This window comes from Ranitomeya imitator, chromosome 2 (genome assembly GCF_032444005.1).
Source record: "Ranitomeya imitator isolate aRanImi1 chromosome 2, aRanImi1.pri, whole genome shotgun sequence".
Lineage (NCBI taxonomy): Eukaryota > Metazoa > Chordata > Amphibia > Anura > Dendrobatidae > Ranitomeya > Ranitomeya imitator.
In genome coordinates, this window is record NC_091283.1 from 789,066,153 (window position 1) to 789,086,166 (window position 20,014).

The window sequence follows — 20,014 nt, forward strand, 5'->3', positions numbered from 1 at the left end:
TAAGATGGCCGCCGGACGGGTCCTTGAGGGGAGATATGTCATCCTGGTTATTAGCTGCGGTGATGTGAGCTCGGAAGCATGCTTCTACACAGATAGTGCTGAGAGAGTTCTTAGGCCAATCCAGGGCCGGGTTTTACCAGCAGTCATAAGAGATGGATGGCAATGACTGCTCACATATCCCAACCCCAGGGGCCTGGTTTGGCAGATAAAATGGAGGCAGAGTGTCTCATTTGGTGTCTGGAGCTGGAGATGTGTGGATCTCCTGTGTCTTGGTCTGTGCTAAGGCCTAAGGAACCGGACACTATCCTCAGCGGGTGGACCCACTGTATGTTGTATGGACTTTTTACTTTGTGTTTTCACCAGAAGAGGCTGTTCTTTTGTTTTGCTATCCAGATCGGTTTATGAAGTTTTAATAAACTTGCCTGGACGATTCAGCAATACCGCCTCCTGTGCCTAACTCAAAAGCAGCTGAGTGAGTACAATCCCTAAGTAGAAGAAACTGAGATTTACTAGCCCATAGTGGCGACATTTCGGTTCAAAAACGCCAAACCACATTTTTTCTATTTTCTGTCTCCATTATCTTATATATAACATTTTTTGCCTGGGAGGCTTGGCACCCCTGTAATTGCCGGTGCCGTTTCTGTGTTTCTTTATATATAATATTGTTTATAATATTGTTTATAGACTTCTCAACGTTGAAATTACAACACCAGGAAGATAAAGTCGTGGAACTATGAAAATCACAGGGTCGATAGCCATGTTACTGAAATGCAAAGGATGAAAAAGTGGAAGCAACATTTTCAAAACATCTAATTTTATTTAGTATTCAATATGAGTGCAGAAACCCCTGCACATACACGCCTTGGCGTCTGTCTCAATGAATGCACTTGGGCAAATCATCAAGATCCGCTGCTGGCAGCTCCCTATGCAATTGCCGACCAATGACATTCCAGATTGTGGATGGGAGACAAGTCTGGAGATGCTGCAGGTCATGGTAATACGTTTGGGCCATGCAGGCTGCTCACAGTAGCACAAGCAACATGCGGCCTGATGTATTGAAAAATGGCTCCTGGCACAGTTAATATCATATCTGTAGATCGACCGGTGTGACATTCCCTCATGAAGGCCTCTTCATGGCATTGCCCTTGTGGTCTCATACTCAATGCTGAATAAAATTAGATATTTTGAAAACGTTGCTTCCATTTTTTCATCATTTGCATATCACTAACATGTCTACCGATCCCGTGATTTCCATAATTCCACGACTTTTCTTTGTTCATGTTGCAATTTCAGTGTTGAGAGTCTATATTCTGTATCTGTAGGTAACCCATGCATTATGGCTGAATTTCATAAAACTGATTTGACAGATTGTTAAAGAAGTTATCTTACAAAGAAAAACACTTATTGGTCAAAAGTCTGTCCACGCAAATAGCAGTCATCATTACCTGGAATGCTCCCAGCCCTTGTCATTGAATTTTCTCTGCAAGGCTTTTTGACATACAATTCTTCCAACAATTCTCCATTATCTTCTGGAGTATCAGTAATTTACAGGAATTACTTTTTTTTCCTGAACAATGGAAGCTTTCAGAATTTTTCCAGTATGTTGCCATAAAACTACGTATCCAACCTTCATAACAATTGCTATTTTTGTTTCCAGGTGCTGTACAAAACCCTGCAATAAGAAAATGTAAAATTATTGTGTAACAATGTTTTTATGAACTGACACCATGTCCCATGAATCAACTTGGTTCATTCTTAACATTAACTGGCAACAGTAAAATGTTCACATTGAAATCATGAATAGACATTTTGTTCAGAGAATGACTGCAGTTTAATGACTCCTGATGTCAGTATATTTTGCCCTGGGTAAAAACGTGATATATGAATTATTCACTGCTCAGTGGAATGAATTGGTTCATGTTTCGAAGATGAATGTTAACTGCTACTATGTGACACTACAGGGCACGGCTAACACTGACAAAGAACAATGGCTTTTTCCTACTAGAAACTGAGGGCATGAGACATTATCCGCAGTCATTTCCAGTAGATTAGATGCTTTTAATTGTGCAAAATATCTTTTTTCTGTGTGTTCTGTGAACATAACAATTAATATATAAAATAATGAAGTGAATAAGTAGAATGCTTTGCTGGCCAAGAAAATTAGCTTGGAAGTATTTAAATCAATGCAGGAACAAATCTGTTGAATAGTGTGTGGCATGATCAGTGTGGTGATAGCTGGCTTGGCAAACCTTCTGGCAGACAACCAGAGAACAGATTTCTGGATAAGAAACAAACAATTATGCTTTTACCTAAGATTTCTTCTGTTTTCGTGTTGTTTGTAAATCAATATAAAGAAGTAAAATCAGCATAAAGAAATATCTTAAGGTGAAGTTACATTGCACAACTATCACGAAAGAGCATTTCACGATAATCCTGACGTATAAACAGGCTGCCGCTGGGTGCCATTGGGTGAAATGATCTTTTGGTTTGATCAAAAGATCACTGATCTCGGCAGAGCATCGTCCTGTCTAAACAGGATCTGTGCTGCCAAGAGCAATGGCAGCCTATGTGCACCGAGTGATCCATTACACATCATTCAATTCATGCGTGGTCAGCCTGTGTAAACAAGCTATTAAACAACCGTCGCCGCAAGATATAGCACAGGGCCCTATGGTGGGGAGCGATGATGCCGGATGTGTGCTGTGAACACATCTGGCATCATCGCGTCCCAGAAAGGGGGCGGAGCTTACTGCAGAGCGGCTAAGCCGCTCCGGCGATACCGCCGGCCATCCTGAAAGTGGACACATACCCTTAAACTCTGTGGTGTTTAAAAAAAACAAACTACATATATATATATATATATATATATATATATATACACAACCCCTGGCAAAAATTATGGAATCACCGGCCTTAGAAGATGTTAATTCAGTTGTATATTTTTGTAGAAAAGAAGCAGATCACAGACATGGCACAAAACTAAAGTCATTTCAAATGGCAACTTTCTGGCTTTAAGAAACACTAAAAAGAAATCAAGAACAAAAAATGTGGTAGTCAGTAATGGTTACTTTTTTTTAACCAAGCATAAGGGAAAAATTATGGAATCACTCATTTCTGAGGAAAAAATTATGTAATCACCCTGTAAATTTTCATACCCAAAAATAACACCTGCATCAAATTAGATCTGCTCGTTAGTCTGCATCTTAAAAGGAGTGATCACACCTTGGAGAGCTGTTGCACCAAGTGGACTGACATGAATCATGGCTCCAACACGAGAGACGTCAATTGAAACAAAGGAGAGGATTATCAAACTCTTAAAGAGGGTAAATTATCACGTAATGTTGCAAAAGATGTTGGTTGTTCACAGTCAGCTGTGTCTAAAATCTGGACCAAATACAAACAACATTGGGAAGGTTGTTAAAGGCAAACATACTAGTAGACCAAGGAAGACATCAAAGCGTCAAGACCGGAAACTTCAAGCAATATGTCTCCAAAACAGGAAATGCACAACAAACAAATGAGGAATGAATGGATGGAAACTGGAGTCAACTTCTGTGACCGAACTGTAAGAAACCGCCTAAAGGAAATGGGTTTTACACACATGAAATCTAAACGAAAGCCATTATTAACACCTAAACAGAAAAAAACAAGGTTACAATGGGCTAAGGAAAAGCAATCGTGGACTGTGGATGACTGGATGAAAGTCATATTCAGTGATGAATCACAAATCTGCATTGGGCATGGTGATGATGCTGGAACTTTTGTTTGGTGCCGTTCCAATGAGATTTATAAAGATGACTGCCTGAAGAGAACATGCAAATTTCCAAAGTCATTGATGATATGGGGCTGCATGTCAGGTAAAGGCACTGGGGAGATGGCTGTCATTACATCTTCAATAAATGCACAAGTTTATGTTAATATTTTGGACACTTTTCTTATCCCATCAATTGAAAGGATGTTTGGGGATGATGAAATCATTTTTCAAGATGATAATGCATCCTGACATAGAGCAAAAACTGTGAAAACATTCCTTGAAAAAAAGACACATAAGGTCAATGTCTTGGCCTGCAAATAGTCCGGATCTCAATCCAATTGAAAATCTTTGGTGGAAGTTGAAGAAAATGGTCCATGACAAGGCTCCAACCTGCAAAGCTGATCTGGCAACAGCAATCGGAGAAAGTTGGAGCCAGATTGATGAAGAGTACTGTTTGACACTCGTTAAGTCCATGCCTCAGAGACTGCAAGCTGTTAGAAAAGCCTGAGGTGGTGCAACAAAATACTAGTGATGTTTTGGAGTGGTTTTTTTGTTTGTTTGCTTTTTATGATTCCATAATTTTTTCTTCAGAATTCAGTGACTCCATAATTTTTCCCCTATGTTTGGTTAAAAAAAGTAACCATTACTGACTACCACATTTTTTGTTCTTGATTTCTTTTAGTGTTTCTTAAAGCCAGAAAGTTGCCATTTGAAATGACTTTAGTTTTGTGCTATGTCTGTGATCTGCTTTTTTCCTACAAAATTAAACAACTGAATGATCATCCTCCAAGGCCGGTGATTCCATCATTTTTGCCAGGGGTTGTACATATATATATATATATATATATATATATATATATATACATATATATATATATATATATATATATATATAGTTTGAAAAGTCAAAAAGGTACCATAATGAAAAACCTGTCCAATCTAATAATGGCCCTGGCTGGCTTATTAAACTATGTTTTCACTCAAATACCACAGCAATCATGCAGCCAGGCTCTAAATCAAGCTGCCTGTGGTTTGGGCAGCATGAATCTGATGACAAGATTCGTTTCAAATTCCGTTTGACAAGTTGGCACAAAAATGTTTAAAGGGAATCTGTCACCCCCTGGGACACTTTTCAGCTATTACTATGGGCATACGGGTAATAGAAATGCTAATCTAGTCTTACCTGTATGCCTCATATTTGCTGTCTAGATGTGGAGAAATAGACTTTTATTTCATGATGTTGATTTCTTCCAGGCTCCATGGTGTGCAGTGCCTTGAAGAAATCCCTGCCTCCGCACTTCATTATACTATCACCCCACTCCCATGCACGTCACACTGACCTGTGCCGTGCAGTTGTGGTGCTTGAATCCGGCACCGGAGTCCCGCGCATGCTCCCTGTACTTCTTCGACAATCTGTACCTCTTTCTGCTTTCTGTGGTTTGGTTCTTGTGCACATGCGCCGGCGCACAAGAACATTGAATACACTGACCATAGAGAGAAGGTACAGATTGTCGCAAGAGTGCGGGATTCAGGAGCCACAACTGCATGGCACAGGTCAGTATAATGAAGAGCGGAGTAAATGCCTATAGTAATAGGTCATATACATGTCGGGGGTGACAGATTCCCTTTAATATCAGTGTACACTGGAGTCATTGGTCACGGTGCTGGAGCTGTACACTGTCCTATCTGTTATCGTGTTCATTCCACCTTGACAGACATCACCCTAGATGCAATTTCAAAGACCAGAGGGGTCAGGTTATCCAGGAGCTTTCAATAAGGGTAAAATATGCAAGAGACGATTTTGTGACTTAGCATGGCTCCAGGACAGTTTAAAGGGATTTTTCACTACTAGAAAGAAAAAAAAATACTTATAGTCACCTCTAGTGCTGGCACCATTTCAGCGATGTCGGCTCTCTCTCTCCCGGGGCTCACGTGAGATTGTTACATCACGCAAGATCTGTGCTCAATCAATAACAGCTTCACTGTCAACGCCTTCGGACGAATATCGACCTCTTGATTACTTATACAACCAGGATGATGAAGATGAAAAAAGGGTGGACATTTCAGCAAGACAATAATACCAAACACACAGCCAAGGAAACTCTCAATTGGTTTCAGAGAAAGAAAATAAAGATGCCACAATCCCAGCCAATCACTGACCTGAATCCAATAGAAATTTTTTGGAGGGAACAAAACCTCAGAGTTCCTAGAGGGAGCCCACAGTATCTTCAGGATTTGAAGAGTGTTTGTGTGGAAGAATGGGCCAAAATCACAACTGAGAAATGCCTGCGACTAGTTTCTCCATACAGGAGGTGTCTTGAAGCTGCTATCACCAACAAAGACTTTTGTACAAAGTATTAATTAAATTTCAGTAAGCGTGTTCAATACTTCTTCTCCTGTGTCATTTCTCTTAATTACACAACTTAATTTATGGACATCTATCGTTTTATTTCTTTGCCTGTGTGGATTGGATGGATTGTTGCTGAAATCTGATGAGAATTTCATGTCATTAGCACCTTTAGAAATATATTTACTCATAAAATTGGTGATGTATTCAATACTTATTTCACCTCCTGAATGTGGTGTGGAATTTACACCTGAAATCCTCATGAATTCCCTCACATCTGAACTCGCCTTTAAAGGGTCATTCTGATAGTACTCTCAAGGGGATTTATACATTATAGCACATGATTTCCATAGAAAGTACAGCCCCTAAATGAAATATATATGACTGATTCTGCATAATAATGAGTAATGTACATTAGTTGCAGACATGGCTGTATCCGTGTGCATTTCACTGCACTGTTCCACATCACATATGACACATGAGTTACTGTATGTGCCTTTTTACCACAATTAAAAGTAACACTGTTCTATCAGCAAAATGGACAAGACTGGTGAATGCAGTTATTTTTTTGTACATGACCAGTGGGAATATCACCTGATGCTGATTCTACCACCATAGCAAACCACAGGTTTCTAAAGCAATCTGTCATGATCCGTTCTGGAGTTTAGTCTTGTCTGCTCTTTCTCTGGGTGGATCATGTCAAGGGTTAACTTTGCTCTACCTCATTCTGGGCTTGGGTTTGCTCTTTAGCTTCCAGGTATCCTGAGGGTGGTGTCAGCTATAGCTCTGTCTTTGGCGTGTGAACCTGACTCTGGAAGTCCTTGATTTGTCCTACTGTGAACCCTGACTTGACCTGTGTCTGTTATCTCCCCCTGCCTGCCCTTTCCCAGTGTCTCTTTGTTTGTTTGTATATCTTTTTTGACTCCCTGGTTCTGATCTCTTGGCTTGGCTTTTTGACTCCGTTTCAGTTTGTGTATTTTGCCCGTCCTGGTTTACTGATCCCTTGCTATGTCCTGACTATCCATTCTTCCTAAATTCTTTTGTACTGTTGTGCTCTGACTTGGTTTTCCTGACCTCACTCTCGCCACTAGGTGGCGTCTGTTCAGTTGCTCTGTGTGTGCAGTCTGGCTTCCCTACCAGGCTCCCCCTGGTGGAGGTTGCACTGTATTGCACTGCAGCTGCATGACACAATCCTATAATAAAAGCGTCACTACACAAAAGGTTAAATTGCTTTAAAGTTTAATTATAATTTTTATGATTTTGGTGCTAAATTCAGATGCATTCAATGTAAAAGAAAATTAAGTTTATTTTTGAGCTAAGTTCAGTACATCATTGAGGCCTTTAGGTCATACCGTATTGACCTTTCAAATTGTGCTTCAATTTGGATAAGGATCTTTTTTAAAGCAAACCTGTCAGCAAGATTTTGCTAAGTAATCTACAGGCATTGTCAAGTTGCCGATGTTATACTGATTAAAATGATACCTGGGATGAAGAAATCCATCTTGTGGTTCTTGTGTAATCAGTGTTAGACGTTTTCAGCTAATGGTATGCTGATGCTCCCGGGCCAGACTGTAGTCAGAGTCTAATCTTCCTGCTCTAAGTCAGAGAAACCGAGGAAAGACCTGCCCACCTGCAAGGCATCATGAAATCTAATGATTACCAAAGAACTTTGGGTTACAATGTAGTGCCCAGTGTCAGAAAGCTGGGACATTGGTCTTCCAGCAGGACAATGACCTCAAACATACTTCACGAAGCACAGCACCCAGAAATAGATAGAAACAAAGTGCTGAACAGTTTTGAAATGCCCAGAAATGGGTCCAGATCTAAATCTTATTGAATACCTGTGGAGAGATCGTAAAGTTGCTGTTGGTAGGAGGCAACCTTCAAATATGAGAGACCTGGAGCAGTTTGCAAAAGAAGATTGGTCCTAAATTGCTGTTATGAGATGTAAGAAGCTTGTTGATTGTTAAAAGAAACGATTGATTGCAGTTATTTATTCCAAAAGGTGTGCAACCAAATATTAAGTTGAGGGTGCTAAGAAGTGAAGAACAAGTGAAGAACAAAAGGGTAACAATGTTTTGAACTTTTGACTTTCAGGCTCTATATCTCATCACCCACTACTGCTTTGATTGTGAGACTTCAATCATTTTATAGACAATCATCTTGGCTGTCTCATACATAAATGTTACTTGCAACTATTTAGCATATGATTAGATATGCAGATTATTGTCATGTCACTGCATTGTTACTGTTTTGCTCCTGGTGGTGGAAAAATCTTCCTGAATACTACAAAATACAACCTGTTCTCAAATTCCCTGATAGTTCAGTGTATTATTAGGTAGATTGCCATGTGAAAGGTCATTGGTTCGAATCAAGGCGCAGTCATGAAGACAATTTTCCAAGAAAAGAGAAACCGCATTATTCATCTCATCGATAGCAGTCTCATGGCCAAGAAAATTGCCAGACTGCATCATGTGAGCGCCATGACAGTTGTAAGAATAAGAAATAAAGTCCATCCATCCATTCAGAAGCCAAAAGTTGGACATCTAGGCAAAATATTGGAGTCAATAAGTTGACTCATCCCACGGTCTATCAGTTCTGGCACGACAAACATGGCTCGTATGCTTCATAATAGTGAGATCACAGACGTCGATGCAAGCACCGTGCAACACACATTACAAAAGTCTGGAATGGTGGCCCGAAAAAAAGGTGAAGAAGCCTTAACTTCATTATTGGCATAGGACGCGTACAAAAAGTGGACATTTAAAGATTAGAAACAGGTGATTTGGAGCGATGACATGAAAGTCAATAGACTAGGCTCCGATAGGTGAGTAGTCTCAAAAGCTTGCAATTTGTTACCATCTTTTCAATTAGCCATTAAAAGGTATCAACCACTGAGGACTCTCATATCTTAATATTTTTCTATAAAATTATGGCAATCTCAAGTTTAAAGCAGAAGTGGATAATGAGATATGAAGCCTGAAAGCCAAATGTTCAAACATTGCTACCGTTTTGCTCTTCACTGTATGTCAAATTTGTCTACTTTTCTGTGTCTTTTTTGTGTTGTTCCAATACACACAAATGATGTAAACATGTGTATATCAAAACATGCGCAATTGCAATAGTTTTCTGGGAGAAATACTTCTTTATTTTCAGGAACAATTTCAAGGGTGTCAACACTTTTGGCGAAGACTATATTTACAGGACAGTTTGAAGTTATGGTTATTCCCATTTAACTGTCTTACAAATTATTTTAGATAATTTTCAATCCCCTGTCAGGTCATAAAACTATCATCAATATATCAGAATCAAAATAGAAACTCTTCGACATGTCTGTCCTACCTGAATGTTAAAAAGGATTCCCTTTCCCACAGCCTCAGGAACAAATTTGAATATGAGGGCATAAAAGCTGCCCCCTTAGCAGTTCACTGATGCTGTCGGTAGTCTTTCTCCTTGAAAAGAAAAAAGTTGTGGGTAAGAAAGGATTCCAAAGATTACATCAGTTCATGCTTCAAAGATTTGGTACCCTCTAAAACATCGTGATGTCTGAGTGATTATTGTATACAAAGAGTTCACATTCGATGTAGTCAACCACATATGCTCTTCCAAATACAGTTGTGGCCAAAAGTATTGACACCCCTGCAATTCTGTCAGATAATACTCAGTTTCTTTCTGAAAATGATTGCAATCACAATTTTTTTGGTATTATTATCTTCGTTTAATTTGTCTTAAATGAGAGAATGAAGCAAAAAGCAAAACATTGATCATTTCACACAAAACTCCAAAAATGGGCCAGACAAAAGTATTGGCACCCTCAGCCTAATACTTGGTTGCACAACCTTTAGCTAAAATAACTGCGACCAACCGCTTCCGGTAACCATCAATGAGTTTTTATTACAATGCTCTGCTGGAATTTTAGACCATTCTTCTTTGGCAAACTGCTCCAGGTCCCTGATATTTGAAGGGTGCTCTATTGGAATCAGGTCTGGACTCATTGCTGGCCACCTTAGAAGTCTCCAGTGTTTCTCTCAAACCATTTTATAGTACTTTTTGGAGTGTGTTATGGGTCATTGTCCTGCTGGAAGACCCATGACCTCTGAGGGAGACCCAGCTTTCTCACAATGGGCCCTGCATTATGCTGAAACATTTGTTGGTAGTCTTCAGACTTCATAATGCCATGCACACAGTCAAGCGGTCCAGTGCCAGAGGCAGCAAAGCAACCCCAAAACATCAGGGAACCTCTGCCATGTTTGACTGTAGGGACCGTGTTCTTTTCTTTGAATGCCTCTTTTTTTCTCCTGTAAACTCTATGTTGATGCCTTTGCCCAAAAAGCTCTACTTTTGTGACATCTGACCAGAGAACATTCTTCCAAAACGTTTTAGGCTTTTTCAGGTAAGTTTTGGCAAACTCCAGCCTGGCTTTTTTATGTCTCGGAGTAAGAAGTGGGGTCTTCCTGGGTCTCCTACCATACAGTCCCTTTTCATTCAGACGCCGACGGATAGTACGGGTTGACACTGTTGTACCCTCAGACTGCAGGGTAGCTTGAACTTGTTTGGATGTTAGTCCAGGTTCTTTATCCAACATCCGCACAATCTTGCGTTGAAATCTCTTGTCAATTTTTCTTTTCCGTCCACATCTAGGGAGGTTAGCCACAGTGCCATGGGCTTTAAACTTCTTGATGACACTGTGCTCGGTAGACACAGGAACATTCAGGTCTTTGGAGATGGGCTTGTAGCCTTGAGATTGCTCATGCTTCCTCACAATTTGGTTTCTCAAGTCCTCAGACAGTTCTTTGGTCTTCTTTCTTTTCTCCATGCTCAATGTGGTGCACACAAGGACACAGGACAGAGGTTGAGTCAACTTTAATCCATGTCAACTGGCTGCAAGTGTGATTTAGTTATTGCCAACAGCTGTTAGGTGCCACAGGTAAGTTACAGGTGCTGTTAATTACACAAATTAGAGAAGCATCACATGATTTTTCGAACAGTGCCAAAACTTTTGTCCACCCCCTTTTTTATGTTTGGTGTGGAATTATATCCAATTTGGCTTTAGGATAATTCTTTTTGTGTTTTTTTTCATTTAAGACAAATTAAGTGAAGATAATAATACCAAAGAATTTGTGTTTGCAATCATTTTCAGGAAGAAACTGAGTATTATCTGACAGAATTGCAGGGTTGTCAATACTTTTGGCCACAGCTGTAAATATTTTTGATTTTATTCAATACACCTATAGCATCTTTTAAAAATAAAGGCACAAGAACCCCTTGTGGTTGGCTGTGCTTGCACATGGCAGCTGGTATAAGAAAGAAGTGTTGCACAATGGGTTGGACACAGCAGGAGCATGCGCCAATGATGGGGAAGGAGGTACACTTCTAACTATAGACTTTCTTTAGGCTTTTTATGCTGATCATCTCTAATTAAGCATAAAAAGCATGAAACACTGAAAAATAAACAAATCAGCAATTAGGCATCAATAAGGGACAGTGGTTCGTGCACGTATATTTTGTTAGGCCACAACTGTATGTTTGCTTCTGTTTGTGCATAGAATTTTTCTAAGTCTTAGACCATTAGATGAAATGTTTATAATGGGTCCCTCTCATTGCTATACTTTTCGCTTTCGTTCTTGCATGTTTCCTAATTTACCATCCAGTATCTCATGCTAATTGCCAAGAAAACAGAACCCTTGTTGCTCACAGCACAATTTTCAGTAGTAGAGGAAGACATACTTGTGCACTTCCTTATAACTTTGTTTTCAGGTATGAATGGAGATAAATAATAGCCTGCAAAAGACGCAATGATTGCTGTAATTAGATATATTTAGAATTTGGTAGTGCTCTGTGATGCTGGAGCACTGAAATGCACATTGATGGCTTTCTCTGTGTCATTACATGACAAACTATGCTCTGGTCTCCTAACCATCGGAAAGAAATCCACCTACAATGAGATCTTATAGGAATATACAATTGCACTTGGTATGGCTCTGGACCTTTAGAGTGTTTCTAATCAGGGAAACAAGCATTTCAGTTGCTGGATACAATGTTGGGAAATGTTTCTGTTATCATGCCCTTTGACTTTAGTGGACCCCTCAGTTGGCATCAGAGAGACTCTGGCTTACCCGGCTTTTCTTCTTTTTGGGCTAAGGCTGCAGACAGTCTAGTTTTTCCTGTTTTATTCTCTTTGTTTGATCATTAAATTGATGATATTTTCATCCTTGTAATTTTGCCATGTTATAAACAGATCGATTACAAAGGATAGTGTTGACTTGGGCCAACTCAAGGCATACATGTACACTGGCTTACAAAATAAAAGTAGGTGTACTGTTTTAAGTATGTTTTCCATTAATATGTAGCAGCCCTTTATGAAGTTTTTTTTTTAATACAGTATTGATTAGATTATTACAATTTGTCCATTATCTTGCCTGTTGTATTCCAAAACAGGGATTTTTGTGTACTCACCGTAAAATCCTTTTCTCCGAGCCACAGTCTCCTAGTGGCAGCAGCATACACCCATGGTCCTGTGTCCCCAATGAGGCAAAGGAGTAAGCTACATTTAGATTTAGAATAAATAGGAAAACAAATATACTGTGTCTTGAAAACGTATTCATAATCTGTGAACTTTTCCACATTTTTTTCCACATTATACCTACAAACTTAAATATATTTTATTGGGATGTTATGTGATATACCAATACAAAGTAGCAAGTACTTGTGAAATGTAAATTAAATGATACATGGTTTTCTAATAATTTAAAAAATATAAATCTGAAAATTGTGACGTGCATTTGTATTCAGCCCCCTAAATAAAATCCCGAGTCACCAATTGGCTCCAGAAGTCACATAATTAACAAATTGAGACCACCTGTGTGTAATTTATTCTCAGAATAATGCGTTTTTATGCTAATTTTCAGCTGCTTTTTACAGTACCAGCAAAGCCTATGAGATTTCAGAAATCTCATGCACACACATTGGCTTTTTGGGTAATCAGTATTTTGTGCTTTGCTGCGTTTTTTGGACATAGAGCATGTCACTTTTTTCAGCATTTTTGCAGCGTTTTTTCAGCGTTTTTCACCCATTGACTTGAATGGGTGTTGAAAAAACGCAGCAAAACCGCAGGTATCATTATTTGCTGCGTTTTTGCTGCAGAAAATTCAAGGACATTAGCATGGACAAGGAGAAAAAAAATGCAGCAAAAAAAGCACCAAAAATGCACCAAATACGCAACAAAAAACGCACCAAAAACGCAACTAAACCTGCGTTTTTGACGCAGCTTCTTTCCTGCCAAGAACATCAGGTTTTGCTGCAGAAAACAAAAGCAGAAAAAACGCCCTGTGTGAAATTACCCTTAGTCGTATACTCCACAAATCTGGCCTTTATGGAAGTGTGGCAAGAAGAAAGGCATTTTTGAAAGCAAGCCATAATAAGTCCAGATTGCAGTTAGCAAAAAGCCATGCAGGGGTATAGCTAGCATGTGGAGAAGGTACTATGTGTTGTGAATTCTGTTGTCGGGCTCCCTCCTGTGGTCATGAATGGTACTTCGGCTGGTTCTGTCCATGGACTTCCTCTGGTGGGTGTTTCTGAGTTTCCTTCCACAGGTGACGAGGTTGGTTCGTTAGCTGGCTGCTCTATTTAACTCCACTTAGATCTTTGCTCCATGCCACCTGTCAATGTTCCAGTATTGGTCTAGTTCACTCCTGGATCGTTCTTGTTACCTGTCTTCCCAGCAAAAGCTAAGTTCCAGCTTATATTTCTTTGGTTTGCTATTTTTCTGTCCAGCTTGCTATTTTTATTGTTGTCTTGCTTGCTGGAAGCTCTGGAACGCAGAGGGAGTGCCTCCGCACTGTGAGTCGGTGCGGAGGGTCTTTTTGCGCCCTCTGTATGGTCTTTTTGTAGGTTTTTGTGCTGACCGCAAAGTAACCTTTCCTATCCTCGGTCTGTTCAGTAAGTCGGGCCTCACTTTGCTAAATCTATTTCATCTCTATGTTTGTATTTTCATCTTTACTCACAGTCATTATATGTGGCGGGCTGCCTTTTCCTTTGGGGAATTTCTCTGAGGCAAGGTAGGCTTTATTTTTCTATCTTCAGGGCTAGCTAGTTCCTTAGGCTGTGCCGAGTTGCATAGGGAGCGTTAGGCGCAATCCACGGCTATTTCTAGTGTTTTTGATAGGATTAGGGATTGCGGTCAGCAGAGTTCCCACGTCCCAGAGCTCGTCCTTATTATCAGTAACTATCAGGTCATTCCGTGTGCTCTTAACCACCAGGTCCATTATTGTCCTGACCACCAGGTCATAACAGTACAGGTGGCCCAAAGTACTAATGCATCTCAATAGAGGGATAAGAGGAGTTCTGAGACCATTTTTTTTTCTTTGCAGTGTGTTTTGTCTCTCTTTTCCCCTTTACCTCTGGGTGGTTCAGGACACAGGTGTAAACATGGATATTCAAGGTCTGTCCTCTTGGATGGATAATCTCACTACAAGGGTACAAAACATTCAAGATTTTGTGGTTCAGAATCCGATGTCGGAGCCTAGGATTCCAATTCCTGATTTGTTTTTTGGTGATAGATCTAAGTTCTTGAATTTCAAAAATAATTGTAAATTGTTTCTTGCCTTGAAACCTCGCTCCTCAGGTGACCCTGTTCAACAAGTAAAGATCATTATTTCTTTGTTACGTGGTGACCCTCAAGACTGGGCATTTTCCCTTGCGCCAGGAGATCCGGCATTGCGTGATGTTGATGCGTTTTTCCTGGCGCTTGGATTGCTTTATGATGAACCTAATTCAGTGGATCAGGCAGAGAAAATCCTGCTGGCTCTGTGTCAGGGTCAGGATGAAGCGGAGATATATTGTCAGAGGTTTCAAAAGTGGTCTGTGCTCACTCAGTGGAATGAATGTGCCCTGGCAGCAATCTTCAGAAAGGGTCTCTCTGAAGCCCTTAAGGATGTCATGGTGGGATTTCCCATGCCTGCTGGTCTGAATGAGTCTATGTCCTTGGCCATTCAGATCGATCGACGCTTGCGTGAGCGTAAAGCTGTGCACCATTTGGCGGTACTATCTGAGCATGGGTCTGAGCCTATGCAATGTGATAGGACTTTGACCAGAGCTGAACGGCAAGAACACAGACGTCGGAATGGGCTATGTTTTTACTGTGGTGATTCCACTCATGCTATCTCCGATTGTCCTAAGCGCACTAAGCGGTTCGCTAGGTCTGCCACCATTGGTACGGTACAGTCGAAATTTCTTTTGTCCGTTACTTTGATCTGCTCTTTGTCTTCCTATTCTGTCATGGCATTTGTGGATTCAGGTGCTGCCCTGAATTTGATGGACTTGGAGTATGCTAGGCGCTGTGGGTTTGTCTTGGAGCCCTTGCAGTGTCCTATTCCATTGAGAGGAATTGCTGCTACGCCTTTGGCCAAGAATAAGCCTCAGTATTGGACCCAGCTGACCATGTGCATGGCTCCTGCGCACCAGGAGGATATTCGCTTTCTGGTGTTGCATAATCTGCATGATGTGGTCGTGTTGGGGTTGCCATGGCTACAAGTCCATAACCCAGTATTAGATTGGAAATCAAGGTCTGTGTCCAGCTGGGGTTGTCAGGGGGTACATGGTGATGTTCCATTTCTGTCTATCTCATCATCCACTCCTTCTGAGGTCCCAGAGTTCTTGTCTGATTACCGGGATGTATTCGATGAGCCCAAGTCCAATGCCCTACCTCCGCATAGGGATTGTGATTGTGCTATCGATTTGATTCCTGGTAGTAAGTTTCCTAAGGGTCGACTGTTTAATTTATCTGTACCTGAGCACGCCGCTATGCGGAGTTACGTGAAGGAGTCTTTGGAGAAGGGTCATATTCGCCCGTCATCGTCGCCATTGGGAGCGGGTTTCTTTTTTGTGGCCAAGAAGGATGGTTCGCTGAGACCTTGTATTGATTACCGCCTTCTAAATAAAATTACGGTTAAATTTCAGTACCCCTTGCCGTTGCTGTCTGATTTGTTTGCTCAGATTAAGGGGGCTAGTTGGTTCACCAAGATAGATCTTCGTGGTGTGTATAATCTTGTGCGTATCAAACGGGGCGATGAATGGAAAACAGCATTTAATACGCCCGAAGGCCATTTTGAGTACCTGGTTATGCCATTCGGACTTTCTAATGCTCCATCAGTGTTTCAGTCCTTTATGCATGATATCTTCCGAGAGTACCTGGATAAATTCCTGATTGTATACTTGGATGATATTTTGGTCTTCTCGGATGATTGGGAGTCTCATGTGAAGCAGGTCAGAATGGTGTTCCAGGTCCTGCGTGCTAATTCTTTGTTTGTGAAGGGGTCAAAGTGTCTCTTTGGTGTTCAGAAGATTTCATTTTTGGGGTTCATTTTTTCCCCTTCTACTATCGAGATGGACCCTGTTAAAGTTCAGGCCATTTATGATTGGACTCAGCCAACATCTCTGAAGAGTCTGCAGAAGTTCCTGGGCTTTGCTAATTTTTATCGTCGCTTCATCGCTAATTTTTCTAGCATTGCTAAACCGTTGACTGATTTGACCAAGAAGGGTGCTGATGTGGTCAATTGGTCTTCTGCTGCTGTGGAAGCTTTTCAGGAGTTGAAGCGTCATTTTTCTTCTGCCCCTGTGTTGTGCCAACCAGATGTTTCGCTTCCGTTCCAGGTCGAGGTTGATGCTTCCGAGATTGGAGCAGGGGCTGTTTTGTCGCAGAGAAGTTCTGATTGCTTGGTGATAAAACCATGCGCCTTCTTTTCCAGGAAATTTTCGCCTGCTGAGCGAAATTATGATGTTGGCAATCGAGAGTTGCTAGCCATGAAGTGGGCATTCGAGGAGTGGCGTCATTGGCTTGAAGGAGCTAAGCATCGCGTGGTGGTCTTGACTGATCACAAAAACTTGACTTATCTCGAGTCTGCCAAACGGTTGAATCCTAGACAGTCTCGTTGGTCGCTGTTTTTCTCCCGTTTTGACTTTGTGGTTTCGTACCTTCCGGGCTCTAAAAATGTGAAGGCGGATGCCCTGTCTAGGAGTTTTGTGCCCGATTCTCCGGGTTTGTCTGAGCCGGCGGGTATTCTCAAAGAGGGGGTAATTTTGTCTACCATCTCCCCTGATTTGCGGCGGGTGCTGCAAAAATTTCAGGCTAATAGACCTGACCGTTGCCCAGCAGAGAAACTGTTTGTCCCTGATAGGTGGACGAATAAAGTTATCTCTGAGGTTCATTGTTCGGTGTTGGCTGGTCTTCCTGGAATCTTTGGTACCAGAGATTTGGTGGATAGATCCTTTTGGTGGCCGTCTCTGTCGCGGGATGTGCGTTCTTTTGTGCAATCATGTGGGATTTGTGCTCGGGCTAAGCCCTGCTGTTCTCGTGCCAGTGGGTTGCTTTTGCCCTTGCCGGTCCCGAAGAGGCCTTGGACACATATCTCTATGGATTTTATTTCGGATCTCCCCGTCTCTCAAAGAATGTCGGTCATTTGGGTGGTTTGTGATCGCTTCTCTAAGATGGTCCATTTGGTGCCCTTGTCTAAATTGCCTTCCTCCTCTGATTTGGTGCCATTGTTTTTTCAGCATGTGGTTCGTTTGCATGGCATTCCAGAGAACATCGTTTCTGACAGAGGTTCTCAGTTTGTTTCGAGGTTTTGACGAGCCTTTTGTGCTAGGATGGGCATTGATTTGTCTTTTTCCTTGGCTTTCCATCCTCAGACAAATGGCCAGACTGAACGAACCAATCAGACCTTGGAGACATATCTGAGATGTTTTGTTTCTGCTGATCAGGATGATTGGGTGTCCTTTTTGCCTTTGGCTGAGTTCGCCCTTAATAATCGGGCCAGCTCGGCTACTTTGGTTTCGCTGTTTTTCTGCAATTCCGGGTTCCACCCTCGTTTCTCTTCAGGGCAGGTTGAGTCTTCGGACTGTCCTGGTGTGGATACTGTGGTGGATAGGTTGCAGCAGATTTGGACTCATGTAGTGGACAATTTGACCTTGTCCCAGGAGAAGGCTCAACGTTTCGCTAACCGCAGGCGCTGTGTGGGTCCCCGACTTCGTTTTGGGGATTTGGTTTGGTTGTCATCTCGTTATATTCCTATGAAGGTTTCCTCTCCTAAATTTAAGCCTCGTTTCATTGGTCCATATAGGATTTCTGAGGTTCTTAATCCTGTGTCTTTTCATTTGACTCTTCCGGCTTCTTTTTCCATCCATAACGTGTTCCATAGGTCATTGTTGCGGAGATACGTGGCACCTGTGGTTCCATCTATTGATCCTCCTGCTCCGGTTTTGGTTGAAGGGGAATTGGAGTATATTGTGGAGAAGATTTTGGATTCTCGTGTTTCGAGACGGAAACTCCAGTATCTGGTTAAGTGGAAAGGTTATGGTCAGGAGGATAATTCCTGGGTCTTTGCCTCTGATGTCCATGCTGCCGATCTGGTTCGTGCCTTTCATGTGGCTCATCCTGGTCGGCCTGGGGGCTCTGGTGAGGGTTCGGTGACCCCTCCTCAAGGGGGGGTACTGTTGTGAATTCTGTGGCCAAGCTCCCTCCTGTGGTCGTGAGTGGTACTGCGGCTGGTTCTGTCTATAAGCTTCCTTTGGTGGATGAGAGTGGTACTGCGGCTTCTGAGTTTCCTTCCTCAGGTGATGAGGTTAAGTCGTTAGGTGCTGCTCTATTTAACTCCAGCTGGTGCTTTGATCCTGGCCTCCAGTCAATGTTCTAGTATTGGTCTTGCTTCCTCCTGGATCGTTCCTGTGGCCTCTCTATCCTGCATAAGCTAAGTTCTGCTTGTGTTATTTTTGTTTGCTATATTTTCTGTCCAGCTTGCTATATTGGTTTTTTCTTGCTTGCTGGAAGCTCTGAGACGCAGAGGGAGCACCTCCGTACCGTTAGTCGGTGCGGAGGGTCTTTTTGCCCCTCTGCGTGGTTGTTTGTAGGTTTTTGTGTTGACCGCAAAGCTATCTTTCCTATCCTCGGTCTATTCAGTAAGTCGGGCCTCACTTTGCTAAATATATTTCATCTCTGTGTTTGTATTTCATCTTTACTCACAGTCATTATATGTGGGGGGCTGCCTTTTCCTTTGGGGAATTTCTCTGAGGCAAGGTAGGCTTATTTTTCTATCTTCAGGGCTAGTTAGTTTCTCAGGCTGTGCCAAGTTGCATAGGGAGCGTTAGGCGCAATCCACGGCTACCTCTAGTGTGGTGTGTTAGGATTAGGGATTGCGGTCAGCAGAGTTTCCACGTCTCAGAGCTTGTCCTATGTTTTTGGTAAATGTCAGGTCACCTTGTGTGCTCTGAACTTCAAGGTCCACTGTGGTTCTGAATTACCTGTTCATAACACCCAGGGTCCTCCTGCATTGCCCCAGTGTCCTCCAGCAATCTGCCCCAGTGTCCTCCAGCAATCTGCCCCAGTGTCCTCCAGCAATCTGCCCCAGTGTCCTCCAGCAATCTGCCCCAGTGTCCTCCAGCAATCTGCCCCAGTGTCCTCCAGCATTGCCCCAGTGTCCTCCAGCAATCTGCCCCAGTGTCCTCCAGCAATCTGCCCCAGTGTCCTCCAGCAATCTGCCCCAGTGTCCTCCAACATTGCCCCAGTGTCCTCCAGCAATCTGCCCCAGTGTCCTCCAGCAATCTGCCCCAGTGTCCTCCAGCAATCTGCCCCAGTGTCCTCCAGCAATCTGCCCCAGCATCCTCCAGCATTGCCCCAGTGTCCTCCAGCATTGCCCCAGTGTCCTCCAGCAATCTGCCCCAGTGTCCTCCAGCAATCTGCCCCAGTGTCCTCCAGCAATCTGCCCCAGTGTCCTCCAGCAATCTGCCCCAGTGTCCTCCAGCATTGCCCCAGTGTCCTCTAGTATTGCCCCAGTGTCCTCCAGCGTTGCCCCAGTGTCCTCCAGCAATCTGCCCCAGTGTCCTCCAGCAATCTGCCCCAGTGTCCTCCAGCATTGCCCCAG